General features: G+C 30.1%; 1 protein-coding gene across 5 annotated transcripts in view; it reads right to left on the bottom strand.

Moving 5' to 3' along the window:
- The window catches only part of LOC129909904 (leucine-rich repeat-containing protein 24), a 310,525-nt gene that overhangs the window by 170,220 nt on the left and 121,216 nt on the right, over positions 1-19,089 (bottom strand). The window lies entirely within an intron of this gene.

Genomic DNA, 19,089 nt, shown 5'->3' with positions numbered 1-19,089 from the left:
GCGTACCATTTTCTCAGAACCTCATTGAACGATTTTTATTAATTTTTTTAAGCTCTTTCCTATAAGCGAGTAAGACATTTTTAAAGAAGTTTAAAAAAAAAAATTTGTCCCTCCGACTTTCTTAATTTCATTATTTTTTTTTCCAGTGTATTGTAGGCTTTAAAAACACTTTAAAAAAGAACAATTATTCTTTATCATCAAAACAAAACTTTTGATACAGAAAAAAAAAAGAAGAAAAAAAGTTCATCGCGTGTGTAATGTATATGTCCCTTTGTCCTCTTTCCATATTCGTGTCAAAGGAAAATAATTAAAGTTTTGGTTGACCCTTGGATAAAAGGTTTTTTTGTTTTATTTTTTTTTTTCATTTTAACATAAACTGCTTATACTCAAACAACTTTCATGGTCGTTGCAATTTTTCGAAATGAAAAAGAAGTGTTGGTTAAAAATAGATGCATTAGTGAGTTTGTTTTGAATTGTTTTTGTTTCTTTTTTTTTTTTTTTGTTAACGTGACTTCAACGGAAAGAAACATTTAGACTTAACATTAATCGATTCAGTCATCGGACAACATTACCGCAGAACATGCGATAAGTTGTTTTGATATGATTTTTTAACAACAACAAGGGCAAAAATATTCTTAAAAACTCAAAAATTAAAGAATTAAATGTTTGATCTGATTTTCAAAACTTTTAGTTTAAATTGAATATGTCATCAACTGTAATTTTTAAAAAGACATACAAAAAGCCTTTTGAATCAACTGTTTTTTTTTTTTTTATAATCTTAGGTCATAAAGGTTTTTAATAGAAAAATTCATAAGAACATGGTTATTATTACTTTATTACATGGTTAATTTGTATACAAAAGATTTTTTGAAACCATAAATACATATAACTCAAAAAACATTTTTTTTATAAAGAAGGATATTTTATTTTTTTTTTTTTATTTGAGTATTTTTTCAACAAATTATTTATAATAAAAAAATATTTTCTACATACAAAAAGGACTCAAAAGATTTTGAATATTTTTTTATGAAAGAAATTAAGTTGTGTACTTTATTTTGTGCTAATATTTAATTCATATTTTATATAACCTAAAAAATATTGAGAAAAATCTCAAAAACTAATTTTTTATTTTATCTTAAGCAAAAAAGTTACATTTTTACTGTTTCTCGCCATTTTGTTTCCACTTTGCATCGATTTAAACATTACCTATTTACTCCCTAATCCATTTTTATTATGAAAATTGGTGGTCAGAAAAAATTTTAAATGGTTTTGAACATTCCAGGAAAAATAAATTTTAGTTTCGTTTAACCAACGATTGGTTCTCGAATAGAACTATTTTCAAGACTGTGGTAAATGATAAGGATAAAAAAAAATATAAATTTTTTATTGATATTTTTTACCCTACTTGGTATTACATAGGTTTACAAAAAATGAAAAAAAAAAAATACTTCATTAAAAAATTATCACGTTTCAAAAAAACGTGCTTCATTTGGCTGATACAACATTTTCTACATCAAGTTTACACTCCTATACATAGTAATTTATTAAATTCATTCCTTGGCAAACCAAATTCACCCACTTGGAGACCAAATTCACTTTGTACAATTTCTCTTTAATTTTTTCAGTACCAACCCGCAGTGGTCTTAGAAAAAATCCGGTGTCCATGCGTCTTACTGAACTTTTCAAAGTAGATATCGAAAGAGTTATTCTTTTTTACATAAAACCCCATTAATCCATTTCTTTGATAATTCTTTTTTGGTTAATAAACTGACATTAAAAAACAAAAAAACTAACTGATAAGTTCCTAAAAAACTTTCTTTTGACAGTAAACCAACAAGAGAACAATTTTATACTAATAGAGTCCTGGCAAAACAATAGCGGATTAAGATAGCATAAAATCTAAGTCATTTTGCTATTAACAAACAGTTTTTCCTCACAACTTTCATCTGCAGTCCTTGCAGCAAGCAAGCAAACTATATTATAAAAGAGAAAACTTCATATCTTAACCTTCACCTACACACACACACACACACAAACTATAAAGGATCAACAAAATAATGTTGAGTTATATCCAGTGCATAGAGAAAACTTTAATACAATAAATAATATAGAATGTAGGTGGGTTACTCCTGTGAAGAGCGCTGCTTTGCTTATTATACGTTCTAGTTTTTGTGTTGTGGATGGAACAACTTTTCCAATCATTTTATAGCCTTCTTTCAGAATATCCTTAACCTATTCATAGAGATGTATAGAAAATGCATAGAGGAAACTTTTGGTCAGACGAAAAAAGTACATTTTTCTACTCCTTTTTGGATTTTTTTACAAAAACCAAAGCGGTGTAGTTTTTTTTTTTTTTCAAATCTCTTTGGACTCTTTTTTTATATAAAGGACAATTTGTTTTTATTTTTGCCACTAGAACTCATGCAGTTCGAAGCAGATCCTGTTCGCTTTCATCTTCTTATATTTTTTCGCTCTCTCCTTTCTCTTTTTTTTTTTAACCCTTAAGGACTTGATTTACGTTTAAGTCTTCTTTTGATTATATTGTTTTTGTTTGTTTGTGATTTATCTATGAAAAAATCCGCAGAGTTTAAAGAAGAAATAAAATACAAAAAAAAAAGAAGAATATCGTTGTCTTTTCCTTCTTTTTGAATCTGGGGCATATCGGGGGAGAAGATAAGCTTTGACAGAATTTTTCTCAAGATGTCCAATTAAAATATGCAAATAAGAAACAAAAAAAAAAAAAAACAACAAAAACAGATTTGTTTTATTCCTTCAATCACACAAACACAGGAATGCACTTAAAATTGTCATAAATTTTTTAAATGTTTTTGTCTAGCACTGCGTTTATGAAAAAACAAATGCAAAAAAATAGGTATCAACAATAGAACTACTATATACTCTTTTCGTGACTAAAAAACTATTCAACATCAAGCAAAGCTAAAAAAAGGATACACTATGATGGCCTCGTCAAATAAAAGAATAGATATTTAAGTGGAACAGAAGATTTTTATTTCTGTTTGTGTTTTGACAATTTTGTTGGTTTAGAAAACAAAACAAACAACAACTAAAAAAAAAATGTTAAAACAATAAAGATTGCAAGAATGTCTGGTCTGGTATAAAAAAAAATTAATCGAGTTATCCATTTCCTCTTCGATGGCCTTTAAAAAAAAGAATTTTTCTAGTCGGCGAAGGCTTTTTTTTTAGTGATTTGTTGAAAAATATATAATCCAGTTAAATAAGGGTTTAACCTCGGAATGAATGTTAGTAGACATTTTTTTTGCTCAATATCTTCCTTTTACCATTCTATAACATATCTCAAAAGTCTAGAAAAATCTCATGTCCGCTTGTCGCGATTTCAAGGTCATATCGCGAAATGGAGATTTTCAACATTAGCAAAAATAGGCTATGGTAGTATATACACATATGATACATGATTTCAAGGTATTTTTTAATGCTGATTCCAAAAAATTTAAAATCAAGACAATCTGACGTCTTTGGAAAAAGTTATACTTGTTTTCCATCTGTCAACTCATATTATTATAACAGTTGCAAACTTACTGCCGAAAAACCCTTAAAAATTATGGTAGATGAACCAAATTTTGCATGAAGATTTTAGAATCCATCATTATTAAAAATCAAAACAATCCCTTACAAAAAATATATATACCTACGATATAATGGTATTTTTTGATGGAGGGGCAAATTTTAGGATATGCACTAAAGAAGATTCTTGTTCATCTTAGGAATAAGTGCAAATAGGCAAATTTTTTCATTTAAATCTTTGTTTGGATATTCTTTAACTACCCTCAAAAATCTAAAAATATCTCATGTCCGCAAGTCCTAATTTTCTTGGTTTGAAAATAAGGTGCAGATTTTAAAAAATTAATAAGAAAAGTTTAAATTTTTATATGTATACCAACATAAGCGACATGATTTAAAGGTATTTTTTAACACTAATTCCAACAAAACTCACAAACAAGTCAACCTGACCATCCCTGAAAAGTAATGCACCTTATTCATGTTGATCTGACACAAATATCTGAAGTGTAGTTTTCCAATTTTTTAAAATCTGCACCTTATTTTCAAACCAAGAAAATTAGGACTTGCGGACATGAGATTTTTTTAGATTTTTGAGGGTAGTTAAGGAATATCCAAACAAAGATTAAAATGAAAAAATTTGCCTATTTGCACTTATTCCTAAGATGAACAAGAATCTTCTTTAGTGCATATCCTAAAATTTGCCCTTCCTTCCAAAAATACCATTATTTCGTAGGTGTATATACCTATTTTTTGTAAGGGATTGTTTTGATTTTTAATAATGATGGATTCTAAAATCTTCATGCAAAATTTGGTTCATCTACCTAACTTTTAAGGGTTTTTCGGCAGTAAGTTTGCAACTGTTATAATAATATGAGTTGACAGATGAAAAACAGGTATAACTTTTTCCAGAGACGTCAGATTGTCTTAATTTTAGATTTTTTGGAATCAGCATTAAAAAATACCTTGAAATCATGTATCATATTTGTATATAATACCATAGCCTATTTTTGCTAATTTTGAAAATCTCCATTTCGCGATTTGACCTTGAAATCGCGACAAGCGGACATGAGATTTTTCTAGACTTTTGAGATATGTGATAGAATGGCAAAAGGAAGATATTGAGCAAAAAAAATTTCTACTAACATTCATTCCGAGATTTACCCCTTTTTTCTCCTTATTTAACTGTATTAATAACTTTTTCTTCGGTTTGTGTTTTTTGGAGAATTTTTTTTCGATCAACTTTTGCTTAATTGAATACTTTTTTTTGATAAACTGAATGAATTCTTGGCAATACTGGATTTTGATTTATCAAATAACTAAAAAAAAATATTGTCTTAAACAGTGAATGCTAGAAGTGATGAACGTCAACACTCCTAACCTTAAAACACGCTGTATGACCAAACTTCCAAATTTTTGCTCGGAAAACTTTTGGTTATCAAAAGTAGACGTTATTAACATTTAACTCGGTAAATACAAAGGGGAGCAGAGTTCCTTCTGATTCTTTTTCCTGAATTATTCGAATTTTTACATACCTATACTTTAAGTCGTTCTTCAGAAACTATCAATCTTTTTTCCAGAAAAAAAAAAAAATGTTTGGTTTTATTTTATAGCGAAACAATTCCTTAATTCATCGACCAACACTAAAAAAAAAAACGAAAAAAAAAAAATCGTTCCATCGCTTCTAACCTTAAAACAGGCGGCGGCGCGGCGCACATAGGAGTATTTGCAGTAAAAACCTGTTCGTAAGTCGATTTTCTGAAAATCAAAATTGACACCAAAAAGTTTGGCAAAGTGGGTGCAAATGCAAAATAAACCTGTGTCAATATGCTGCACTCATTTTTTTGTTTTTCGATCATGTCTTGTTAAAAAATGAGTTCAAAGTTAACTGTTACATCTACCTCATTTTTATTTGAATTCGAAGTATTTTGGTAAGTGTTATTCTATATGCGATATCGAAGTGTTGTGATACAAATCTAAAAAAAACTTAAATGGAGAATTCTTCTTCAGTTATTTATTAACGATATTAATAAAGTTTTGAAAATGTTAGATGGTTTTTTCTATTTTAATTCGGGCTTAGAACAAGTATCTAAAAATTTGATATTTTTGGTAAGTTATTATTTGAACTTTAATGATTTTGTTTTAGTATACCCCGTTATTCTGCGATGAATTGAAACTTATGAGTTAATTTATATATTCTTTAACACAATGCAACAAAAATTGGGTGCTCTTAGGTGCTCTTTAGAGAATCGTGGGTCAATTAGTTTTTCACTTTCTGATAGAAAATAGGTACTCCTTACTTTATGCAACGTTTTTTATTTTTAAATTAAATTTACTGATGTTATTAGTGTTTTTTATTTTGGGTGATCTTAATTAAGGTTCGGGAAGAGAGAAAAGAAACTGAGAATTGGGTATTAGGGATGAGGAAAAAATTTTGAGAAAAATAATGTCGACAGGCGGAGTAGGTACAGGCCATTAATCAATTTTTTTAGTTTTTGGTAAAAAAAATAAAAATAACAAAAACTAGGTTTATATTACATTTTCTTGTAGGAACAGAAATAATAACAAAAACCACGAAAGATAATTATGGCCAGGTTTTTGATGACAATACTCCTATGTGCGGCGTTACGAAACTGACAACCTTTGTCCCGGAAATTTTGGAAGCAGATGTTACCATCTTTAATTTGAAACCAATATGGTTTATGAGATGCAAAAGTGCCAAAATGCGAAATGGAAGATATCTGGTTCTCGTACTACTAATAGCCCTCTTTCACTTCTTTACCTCAATTAAGCGTTTCTGCTGTGCCTGCCCTACTGTTTCAAAAATAAAGCACAAAGTAAGAAGCGTTCATATTTTTATTTTTTTTAATATCTCCTTTAAGGATACCTACTTTACATTATAACGTTTTCTTTTTTTCGTGGTATCGGAATTTTCTCAAAAACGGCTCTGGGCTCGAAAAAAATTACCTTTTTTCTGTTCTCATTACATTAATTTTTTATTTTAAAAGCTTGCAAAAAAAATTATACCATTTAAAAGCCAAATATTTCTTCTAAAGAATAAAACAATTTTTAAATTTTTACAAAGCGCAAAAAGTATTAAAATAATTTATTAACCCTAGTTTAGGGCACGCAAAATAATGCAATAACCAGCTTTTAGGCACCTCTAATTGTTCATTATCAACAATTTGATGCATTGTCTCTTTCTGTTATTGATTAAGGTGACAGTTGCGGTGTCTTTTTATGATAACACGTGTTTGGTTTTGCCAAAATATAATAAAAAATTGTTGAAAATAGTCCATTTTAAGTCTTGGGGTTCGCATGAACCGCATGAAAAGACAAAAAACGTAAACAAAAATTAATTTCGTTCACTGAGTTTTCATCACAGGTCGAAAAAACGATTTAGAAAAAAGTTATAACCATTTAAACATGCGTTGGGGTTCGCACGAACCCCAATCCGTAAACTAGGGTTAAAAACAATCATTTCTTATGAAAAAAGTGAAAAAATCACTTCCATCACCCAAAAATCCATTTTTTAATATAACAATCTATAATAAATTTTATACCACCCGAAAGCTTATTGCTTCATGTCTATTAGACATCAACAAAAAGAGCTAGAATTTTTTGAACTCGAATAATTTTATTTTCTCACGCTATTGAATCAATTTTTTTTAATGACAACCTATACAAAATTTTATATCATGTGGAAGCTCATTATTTCACCTTTCATACGTTTAATTCTTTTTTCTGAGATACCTAGAAAAAAAATAAGAATTTTTTAAAGCCAACCATGTCGAAATTCCAAACTGAGATTATGGTCCTTCCCACACTGGTGGCTAATCATGATCAACAGATCTCCAGGTGTTTTGAGGTACGTCGCAAGTTTTTTAATTTAACATGGTGCAGCTTGTAGTGAATGTACACGTACAGTTATGTGTGATATATCAAATGTGAGGTAATATCATCAGGATGCTCAATAAAGGTTAATCAAATTTGTATTTGCTTTAGATCAAAAGATAGAACCCGTTGAAAAATTAAGCTTTATTTTACCGTTATCTCAAAATTGTGACTACAAAATTGATTGAAATTTTGCACAGATATATTTCTGTCTATTATCTATCTACAATATTAATTTAATTTATTTATCTGTTTAAGAAAAAAGATATGAATAAAAACAGGTTAAAAACTGTCAAAAAACTTGGGACAAAAAAACTTGTTTTTCCCGTTATTCGGTCAAAACTAATTTTAAAATACCAATTTTTTTATGCGCACAGTCATAGACTGCATGTTCTATAAGCTTGAGATTTTTTGAAAGCTACAAAAAATTAAAAAAATAAAAACTCAACCAAAAATACCCCAATATAAGTAGGTGCTTTTCAAAAATTCACTAAAAAATCACTACTTCGTCAAAGGTCAACTTCATGTTTTAGTTTTAGAAAACCATTTATAACTTGGTTTTGAAATTTTTTAGAATTTTTTTCAATACCATTTTCAGTCTTTTAATAAATTTATCTATCGATTAAACAAAAATTCATTTCTTTACATTGTCGCGTTTAGAAAATAGCCAATTTTTTGCAATTTTGTTTTACCCCTATTTACCCTATTAAAAGATGGAATTTTTTTCAAATCCTTCAAATGTATTCAACTTTAGGTTATTATCTTTCAAATAAGTTATAGAAGATTATTGTATCTATATAATAGTTTATTTTTAATTTTTAATTGAAATTTTTGCCGCACTGCGAAAGTGCGGGACTGGAACGGGAGAAAATGGCGTCAATTTTTTGTGGTGGCTGCCATGGTTCATCAATTTAAAAGACGTTATCACGTCAAAATTGAAAAAATAACAGAAAGTCATGTGGGAAATTAGGAATGAGAATTTTTGGTAAAAATCGCCTAAAAAATACAGTATTCGATCTAATAAGAAAGGTACCAGAAGTTTTAGATTCTATGTGTATAGTTAATTTTACATATTATGTCAAATTTAAAACACGTAGTGTTAAAAAAAAAGTGTTTTGCTTAATAAACAAAAAGAAACCACTTTTGTCCTTATAAAATATTTTTTGTTTTGATAAAAGCAAGTGTTCTTATTGAACCAGTTGAAACCAACTTGTAGAGTACTGTAAACTAAAGTTTTAACATTTTCCCCTAGTTTATGCGTAGCAAACATTTTTTGTTAAATGTAATTAGTCTGTCCATCTATTCGAGCTGAAGAAAAATTTTCTTTGGTGAGTTTATTTTTCTTCGGGATCATAACCTTACTTTAATAAAGAGTGAATTCAAATTGAACATGATGAAGGGCATTTGAAAATATTGAAAAAGAAAAACTGTCAGTGAAAGCAACCGACTTATACCTACTTTCTTCTTAGGTTTTTGAACATTTTTGATAAACTATAAATATATTCCTCGACTCACTAAGATACTTTTCTCTTAAGAAACTCCATTTAAGCACGTTCGATTCTCTTTACTCACGTTCAACACACATTTGCAGTATCTTTTTCCAAAAAAAAAAAAATACTAAATATTATTCTTATGATCTCATAAAATTCAACATAAGCAAAATATATAACCAACAAAAAAAGGAACCTTATAGTTTAACAGTGATGTTATTTCATTTTCCAAAAATAAGATAAAAAAAAAATATATAAAATAAAACAAAATAAAGTATATTGAATGCCACATAAAGCAAAAATTAATTCAATGTTCTTTGGGATTTTGTAGCATCTCCAAAAAAATAAAATAAAAATAATAAAAAAAAATACGAAACAGAAAATAATCATCTCGGCACGTACTTTGCGCTCCATCAACCACGTTTGCCTTAAAATAAGACACAATACACCCAAAAACGAAACCAAATGGTCCAATAAGTTCGTTGTAGTGTAGTAATATGTATCAGCAAAAAGGATATAACAAACAAAAGAAGCAAAAGCAGTAGCAGCATCACCAACATAAATGCGCGTCTGTTAAACGTATTTTCAATATTATTTTTTTGATCCTTTTTATTTCCTTTCACTCTCTCTTTTCTTTTAGAAGACGCACATGTTCTGATTGAAAAAGAAAATGGACTCAAAATCAATATATTCCATCAAGTCCGTAAAATATTTTAACCTCTCTCTCCTGATACTGATGGGATGAGGGAAAGAATCCTGCAAAGATGGATGCACCACATCACATACTCTCTAGTTCGCAGTTATTAGATAACAAAAGATATAACCAAGTACCTACACATACTCGTATAAATGTACCACCAACTGACTTAAGTGATGCGGGATGAAAACGAGATATGCGGATAAAAAGGACATAAAAGTTGAATAATTTATCAAATAAGTCGGTGAAATCTAAATTTATTACGGTTCTTCGTAATAACTCTCCTTCGCAAATGTTCTCTCTTCTTTCTTGCTTAAGTGTATGGATGGAGTTTGATTTTATTCTTCTTTCCATCTCCTGTGAAAATGTTTTGTCTTCAGTTAGAATTCTATTATCCTTCCAAGAAGGGAACAAACGAAGAAAAAAAAAAGGAAAAGAAAATAATAATCAAAATCGAAATGAGAAAATTCCAAGTCCACCATATCGCATGTAGTCAATAATTCCACATTAAGTAAATTTCTTCCCCCTTCCCAACTCTCACTAAGTCCTAAACCCCCTTCCTAAAAACAGTAAAAATAAAGGATAGATGACTGAATTCTATGGCATGAGGATATGTGAATGGTGCAATACACATATAATAACCCACAAATGAATGCAAATAAATGCGCATGTATATTGTCTGATTTTCAAGAACAAAATAAAGAAGAATATAAATCCTAACTCTGGAACGGAGCTGAATGAAGATATCTCTCATTTATCCTTCCTTTTTTTCCATATACCTAAGGACTTTTTTTTTTTATTATAAATATTTGTATGTATGAGAGCAATTGCATATTTTGATGGTGTGGCGGCATTTGTTAAAAATCAGCATGCGGATGCTTTTGGATTTAAAATCAGTTGTGGAGGATAATTGATTAAATTAAATTTTATTTTATTTTTTTCAGGATACACACGGATACGTTGGATTGAGTTGGAATTGAATTGTTATTGGCAAATGCACCTGTTAATAATGGATAGCTTTATTCGATTACATTTGTTGAAAATTTAGAGACTGTATGGGGGTTTAAAGTTTCAACTTTCTTATCGTAAAGTGGAATTTTTAAGTGCATTCTGAGTAAAAGTTTGCTAAAGAGCGATTTTTATTAAAGCAGTGATAGCAGTGAACAGCATATAAAAAGAGCAGCTACTAATAACAGCTATTTAATCACTCTTTAAATTAGTTAAAGCCACAAGTTACTCTTTAAATTTCTTTCTGGTTTGAAATATGATTAAAAATATGGAATTAAAAATACATTAAAAAAAAAATAACCATTTCCGATTTACTTAATAATAAATTCTCGTAACTCATGTTATTACAAAATGAACTCTTCTGTTCTGTTCTTTACACCTTTGCTTTTTCCATCGTTAATCAAATCATTTGATATGAAGAACAGAATGCTCACAAAAAAGCAGTGAAATGTTAGAGAATCGAGAACAATATCTGAAAAAGAGCAGTATAATATATAAATCGATGAACCATGGCAGCCACCACAAAAAAGTGACGCCATTTTCTAACGTTACACTCTCGCACTTTCGCAGTGCGGCAAAAAAAATCAATTCAAAATTAAAAATAAACTATTAGAGATACAAAAATCTTTTATAGGTTATTTGAAAGATAATAACCTAAAGCTTAATCCAAATGAAGGATTTTTAAAAATTCCGTCATTTAATAGGGTAAACAGGGGTAAACCGGAAAGATGAAATTTGGGCTGAAATCTAAACGCGAAGTCGTAGAGAATTGATTTGTTTTTGCTTATGATAGATGAGATTAAAAGCTATTACGTTTTGTTTGAACGTTGTACACGTGTTGGGGCTATGACAAAATGATGATTTTGGGTAAAGGAAAATTTTTTTTGACAATTCTAAAGATGCCAGGTGAAAGATGAGAGAAAAAAAATTAGGCATCTGATACGGATTTTTTTCCACACTCTGCGTTTCGAAATATGAATTTCTGAAAAACGCCTTGTTTTTTAGGGGTATTTTTGGGTAATTGTTGATTTTTAGCTTATTTTTGGAGCGTCCAAAAATTCTCAAACTTATGCATACAAGTGCAAAAACTTGGACCATCGTTTAGTGAGTTTTGACTGAATAACGGAAGAAAAAAGTTTTTAAAAAACACGTTTTTGCATGTTTTTAACCGATTTTCATCGTTTTTTATTTTTATCTTTTTTTTTATAGATACAGGAATAAAGTATAAGGAGTAATGATAGACCATGACTACGACTATATGTGAGCGAAGTTTTAATCATTTTCGTAAACACAATTTTGAGATAACGGTAATAAAATAATAAAATAAAAAATAAAATTTTAGAATTCAACAGGTTATAACTTTTGACCTAGAGCAGATAGAGATTTTATTAAACTTTTATGAGCATCCTGATACAATTACCTTTCATTTGGTATATCACACATAACGGTAGACTAACTACAAGCTACAAATTATACAATATTAAATCAAGAAACTTGCGAAAAACCTCAAAACACCAGTGGAGATCTGTTGCCTCCCGAGCAGCCACCAGTGTGGGTTGACTTTAAAAAATTCTAACTTCTCTTGTAGGCATCTTTGAAATGAGATTGATACGTCATATGAAAGGTGAAATAATAAGCCTTTACATGGTATACAATTGTTTATAGGTTGTCAAACAAAAAAATTGATTCCATAGCCTGAGAACATAAAAATAAATGTTTTTTTGCTTTTTTAATGAAATTTTATCGAGTTCAAAAAGTTCTAGCTCTTTTTGTAGATGTCTCATAGACCTGATCGATATAAATATAATAAGCTTTCAGATGGTATACAATTTTTTATAGGTTGTTAGGGAAAAAAATGGAATTAATGATGTGAGAAGATAAAAATTCATGTTTTCTTTGCTTTTTTGATGAAAATGATTGTTTTCAATAAATTATTTTTATACTCTTTGCGCATTATAAAAATTTTAAAAATAAAAGAAGAAATACTTTGCTTTTAAATTGCATGATTTTTTGTAAGCTTTGAAAATAAAAAAAATAATATAATGAGAAAATAAAAAAGGTATTTTTTTTTTTTAGCTTTTTCTTGTAAATTATGATTGTTTGAAAAAAGTAAACTCGTCAATTGACTCATTTTAAACAAAACCACACAACCTGTTTTCTGACGACGTTATCACGTAAAATCATCGTCCGTAAACCGGCTTTACAGACAACCTCTTTTTAAGAGCATAGTACTATTTTACTGTTTTCTCTCTTGACTTGAGCGCGTCATGTTCATTATTGTACAAGGAAACAAAAGAATACAGTTTGGATTTTGGTAAAGCTGGGGACTGAGCTGTGAGCAGTGATTAGCAGATTGATTGAAATCAGCTATCGAAATAGCAGCCTCAGCTCTAATTCTGAGAAGAGGAGTTAAAATGGAGCTTGCCAAAAAGCATTGTTTTAAGAAAAAAGGATAATTTTAATAAGGTTTAAATCCTGGTCATTTTAGAAAGTGTAAAGGCTGCTACTATAGTGTAATGCACCAAAAAAAACTGATAAAGATAGTTTTTCTTCGAAGCACTATTATCAGTGTGTACTGTCCTTTGTTAAAGTTTCATATGTACAAAGACTTTCTACAACATGTATCCCGGGAAAAAACCACATTAAAAAGATTTCTTTTTCTCACCAATTAAAAAAACAAAAGATCCCCACAAAAAACTAATTACAAACTTAACCAATTAACTGACCCTAAAATTTCCATCTGAATAAGCTTAATCTAATACCAACTGATGGCTCTCTTTTGTCAAAATAACATCCACCAATCTCCTTCTCTTTTGTGTTTGTCCTCAAAAACTATCAAACTGTTTACCAAAGCAAACAAATTCCATATGAAAATCACCAAAAACCAGCCTGGTGCTTAGTCATATCTTTTTTTTTTCCTATTTTTTTTTTGTGTTGAGCTTGAAAACTTTGTCCTTTGTGATTACATCTGCACCAAATGTCACCACAGTACCGCCAATTTCCTTAAAAATTGAACAAATTAAGCTGAGTCTAGTGACTTGGTCACATATAGCAGTCAACTTAAAGCTTAAAAAAAGTTTCTCTATACTTTTTCAAAACATACAAATGACTCGAGTCAAACGAAAAAACAAAAGAAAAAAAAAAACAAACTCTTGAAAGTATTAGTGTCGTACTATTAAAACAAAAAAAGGATTCCTATCCTCCCATAATATCGTTTTCGTTCCGCTTTACCAAGTAGAACTATACTGAAGTCCCCCTTGTTCCTTATCCTTAAAGCTGACTAGCTTATGGTTCAAAAAAAAAAAAAAAAAAAAACAAACAAACAGAACAGAACAGAAACAACTATGTTCAAACTGGCAAGAAGGGATTAGAAAACAAAAGGCATAGAGACTAGACACTAAATCTGGACAAAGGAATGCATTTTGTGAATTTTGTACTTACAGTTGTTTTTGTTGTTGTTTTAGGTATTCGTAGATACTTTTTCGCTATTACCATTACCATTGCTGCACCGATAAAGTCGTCTCGTCTGCATGATTCCTCAACATGGATTTCTGTTTCTTTTTGTGTATGTTTGTATGGAGAAAGGGTATTTATCCTTCATCCTGATTGTATTTACTTTTAACCATTTAGTAGAGAAGCTTGTTGAACACAGTGAAAAGAAGTTTGGAATTATTTGAGACAAAAAAGTTGTCAAAAATTAAAAAATTGACAAAAAAAACGACATTTTCAGGTTTTTGGCAGCACAAGCTCCACGATAATGGATTAAAGTCATTAGCATCTCTGTCAATTTACAAATTGTTTTAAAAAATATTTTCAGAACAATGCGTCGGAAGTGAAGTAGACTTATTGTACTACCGTTTATACCTCAGATGGTCATTTCTCGAATAAAGTAAACCTTCTGATCAACAGTCCCAAAAACTACAAAAAAAAAAATCGTAATACAAAAAGCTATAAGCATTTAAAAAACGATATCTTGAAAAATATTACAGAGAAGACTTTGAGCTCAAATTGTAGTAAATTGTACTGACTTCAGGATCATAATATTAGGCCTGTTTAGTAGATGTTTAATCTAGTACTATCATCTACTCATGCTTCTAATCCCGAGTAGATACGATTTGTATTGAATTTGTTGAAAGTTCGTTCCATTGAAAATCGCTAGTAAAGTAGTTTACTAGCACTTTGCCACCTTCCAAAGGAACAGGGCTAATCTTTTTTTTAAATATCAGTCTGAAATCAGTTATCCCAAACGAAAATTGGGGATTTTCTGACTATTTTTTTTTTTAATAGATTTTTGGTAACTTTAACAACAATTATTGTGTTCGATATTGTATTTTGCGAATATAACTCAGCAAAAATCACATTTGAATGTTTAAAAGTTCATTTTGTAGTTCAGGTTACTAGACCTAAGGCCTTGAGATACTTTCTGAAGATGTACTTTAGTATCTACATCTGACTCTTCCTCAATGCCGAGACTAAATTATACTTTTCCAAAGGTTTTCGGTGTTCTAAACTCGAATCCGGACAGTAAAAAAGATATCGAAAAGATTTCAACAGGTCTTGAAAGAAGGAAAACAGTTCTTATAGAAACCGTTATGATTTATGTTCAAACAAATTTGCCCAATTTAGAGCATAACCTCAAAAATATTTTTAAAAAACGTGTTTTTTTTTTGCATTTTCTAGTAGTAGAATATTTCTGACTTCGGATTCGAGTTCAGCACACCGAAAACCTTTGGAAAAGTATAGTTTTGTTTCGGTACCATAAAACCTTAAATACTTGTATTATTATTGTAAGGATGTAAAATGTTTGAGCTTGCCTAGTAAAAAAGAAGTTGTCTGTAAAGCCGGTTTACCGACGATGATTTTACGTGATAACGTCGTAAGAAAACAGGTTGTGTGCTTTTAAAATGAGCCATTTGAAGGGTTTATTTATTTCAAACAATCATAATTTACAAGAAAAAGCTAAAATAAATACCTTTTTTCTTTCTCATTATATTAATTTTTTTTATTTTAAAAGCTCACAAAAAAAATTATACCATTAAAAAGCCAAATATTTCCTCTGAATAATAAAACCATTTTTAAATTTTTACAATGAGCAAAAAGTATTAAAATAATTTATTTAAAACAATCATTTTCATCAAAAAAAAAAAGCAAAGAAAACATGTTAAAACATTTATCTTCTCGCGCTATTAACAAAATTTAAAAATTTTTACACCATCTGAAAGCTTATTGTCTTAGCTAAAAATATATATATAGATCAAGTCTATGAGACATCTACAAAAAGAGGTAGAATTTTTTAAACTCGATGAAATTTCATCAAAAAAAGCAAAAAAAGCTCATAAATGTTTAATCAATTTTGTATCTGCTCTTGGTAAAAAGTTATAGCCTGTTGAATTCCAAAAATTTTATTTTACCGTTATCTCAAAATTGTGTGCACGAAAATGATTGAAATTTCGCACACATATAGTCGTAGTCATGGTCTATCATTACTCCATATATAATATTCCTCTATCTATTAAAGAAAAAAAGGTAAAAATAAAAAACGATGAAAATCGGTTAAAAACGGCCAAAAAACCTGCTTTTTAAAAACTTATTTTTTTCCGTATTCAGTCAAAACTCTTTTAACGATTCCAATTTTTACACATGTATGCGCATTTATCAGCCCTACATGTCTCATATAACTTGAGATTTTTTGAACGCTCCAAAAAAAAGCTAATAGTCAAAAACTACCCAAAAATACCCCTAAAAAAGTAGGTATTTTTCAAAAATTCATATTTCGAAACGCAGAGTGTTCGAAAAAAATCCGTATGAGACACCTAATTTTTTTTCCTTCATCTTTCACCTGGCACCTTTAGAATTGTAAAAAAAAATTTCCCCAAATTTCATCTTTCCGTTTTACCCCTGTTTACCCTATTAAATGACGGAATTTTTAAAAATCCTTCATTTGGATTAGGCTTTATTATCTATATTATCTTTCAAATAAGCTTTAGGAGATTTTTGTATCTCTAATAGTTTATTTTTAATTTTGAATTTAAATTTTTTGCCGCACTGCGAAAGTGCGAGAGTGTAGCGCTAGAATATGGCGTCACTTTTTTGTGGTGGCTGCCATGATTCATCGATTTATAAGACGTTATCACGTCAAAAAAGTCGTCCACGTAAGTACCTGCCACGCTGCCGTCTACTTGACAGACTTTAGCATATGATTCATTTTCCATTCAACGTCCTAGGACATGAAGCCAGTTCGTTCATTTTAAAAACCATTGACCAATTGAGTTTTGTTAGAAAAATCATTAAGATTTTAGTTCTTATATTAGAGTGATCGCTTAGGTCGTCTTAGTACAACGCACCAAAAGCTTGGTACATTGATTGAGATAGCACTGTGCAGTTTTATAGAAAATTGTTTTTGTATATCTTTTTCCTATGTAGCCTACATCTTCAGCAATGTGTCGGGTATACCGAACAAAAAGGAGGAAAGGTACTTTGACTTTTCAGATGGAAAGAAAAGAGAAGAAAATAGTTCGAAAGCTTTATAGAAGCCCTATAGAAGTTGTGGAAAGAACACTTTTAAAATGTTTTCAATAGATTTTTAATTTCTGTTTTGATCATTATTCCTTCTTGTGTCTATAGTCTACTTGGTATGAGCTTATATTCTAGCAGAGTATGTCTTATCATCAACATGATTTATTCTTATCTATCAGTAAAGGGAGAAAAATCAAACATCAAACCATCGAAATAACTTTTTTGGGATTCACTTTATGATAGGATACAAAGAAGTCAGTGAAGAAGTGCTGGAAAACTACTTATTCTTTGGTCTAAAGCACGGGTAACATCTTAGTGGCACCTAAAGTTGCCAAGTCATAGCTGACTGGCTACCACAATTTAAACTTTAATAACTTGAATTTAAACTAATAACTTAAAAAAATGTTACTTTACCAGCAGTTAATAATACTCCTGAGTTTTTAAGGTCACACAAGACTGGAAGTTGTGACTTGTGTGCGTAACTGGGGGACCGATAAATCTTCATTTAAAAACACGCTTCTACAAAAAATGCCCCACTGTTCGACCCTCTATTAAAGAAAAAAAAAAATTAAAATTCCACCTAACTATTTCACTATCCGATTGAAGTGTGTTTTTCGCTGCAGGCAGTGCCTTCTCTGCCGCTGCTCTGCTACCACCATTTAACCATCACCAGCCCCTTATTTGTCTATGGCTATCACCAGCCCCCTCTATGAATGTTTTTCCGCACGATTTCTTGCGCCCAGATTCTGTTGCTGCTCTCCATACATATATATATTTTTCAGACAGAACAACCTGCCATTTATAGCCTCGGCACAAACACCAAACACAGATTTGTTGGTCTTTGGAGCAGCAGAGCGTTCAAGAAATAGAATTAGTGTCCAATTGCCCGCGTCTGTTTCCAACTATAGAGGAGAGGAGTCAGTCTCTTTCTAAAGTTGTAAATGGTGTTCCTAGAATATGGTGAAGGGGTGCTCTCTTCATCGCACCATCCAGGAAAGTATTCAGCGTAATGTTAATGACCTTTTCGGTTAAATTGCATTCCTTGTAGTGTTTTTTTTTTTTTTGTTTTTGTATCTGATATCCACCAGATACTCGACGGAATAGTTTGTTGTGTGTTTCAAAAAAGGATTGACGATGGCGGCGATGATGATGATGACGAAGACTATGCTACTTCGATAGCAATGAAGCCATGTTGTGGTTAGGAATGAGGAGGGGTTTGGAGGGGAGGAATTTGCTTTGCTTTGGAACTCAATGGATTTCTTATGGTAATGTTATAAGCTCAAATAGAGTGTGTAGATGCTTGAGGTTTGTATAAAAACGATAGAATAATGAAGAGAGGGTATAGACGCAATGCGGCGATGATGACGACGACGGACGACGGCGTTAAGACTCTCTGATGTTGTTTTGCTATTTCTGAAGTGCGTTTTCCAAATGCGTGACTTGCTGGTATATAGAAGACTACGGAATTTGTTACGGATTCTCTCCTCTGATGATAGAATGGCGCCGGCATTATATCAAGTGGTTTTTTTTTGTATATGTGTATATTTTTGCATTTATGGAAATATTTATTAAATACGAAAAAAATTCTCTTATGATAAACAAATATGGCAACATAGACCGACAAAAAATACAAAAACAAAAAAAAAATGTAATCCAAATGCGGGTAACAAAGCCAAAAACGAAATAAATATAAGGCAAATTGGCATGAATTCCATTTCATTAATTTGAAGATTTATGGTCTTATTATGCGCCCTGAACTAAAATATGTATTTTTTTTTTTTTGTATATTGACAATTTGATGAATCGGATGTTTGAAGAATTTATGAGGAAAGAAAAGAACTTGGATAAAAATATTTTGCTGTCATGATAAATGTGATAAGACTTGTTATAGGGAAGATATAGAAAAAGAATTTCGATATTATGCGGATATAATTAGGGAAAAAGAAG

Source organism: Episyrphus balteatus, chromosome 2 (genome assembly GCF_945859705.1).
Source record: "Episyrphus balteatus chromosome 2, idEpiBalt1.1, whole genome shotgun sequence".
Taxonomy (NCBI): domain Eukaryota; kingdom Metazoa; phylum Arthropoda; class Insecta; order Diptera; family Syrphidae; genus Episyrphus; species Episyrphus balteatus.
This window is presented reverse-complemented; position numbering and strand designations above follow the sequence as displayed.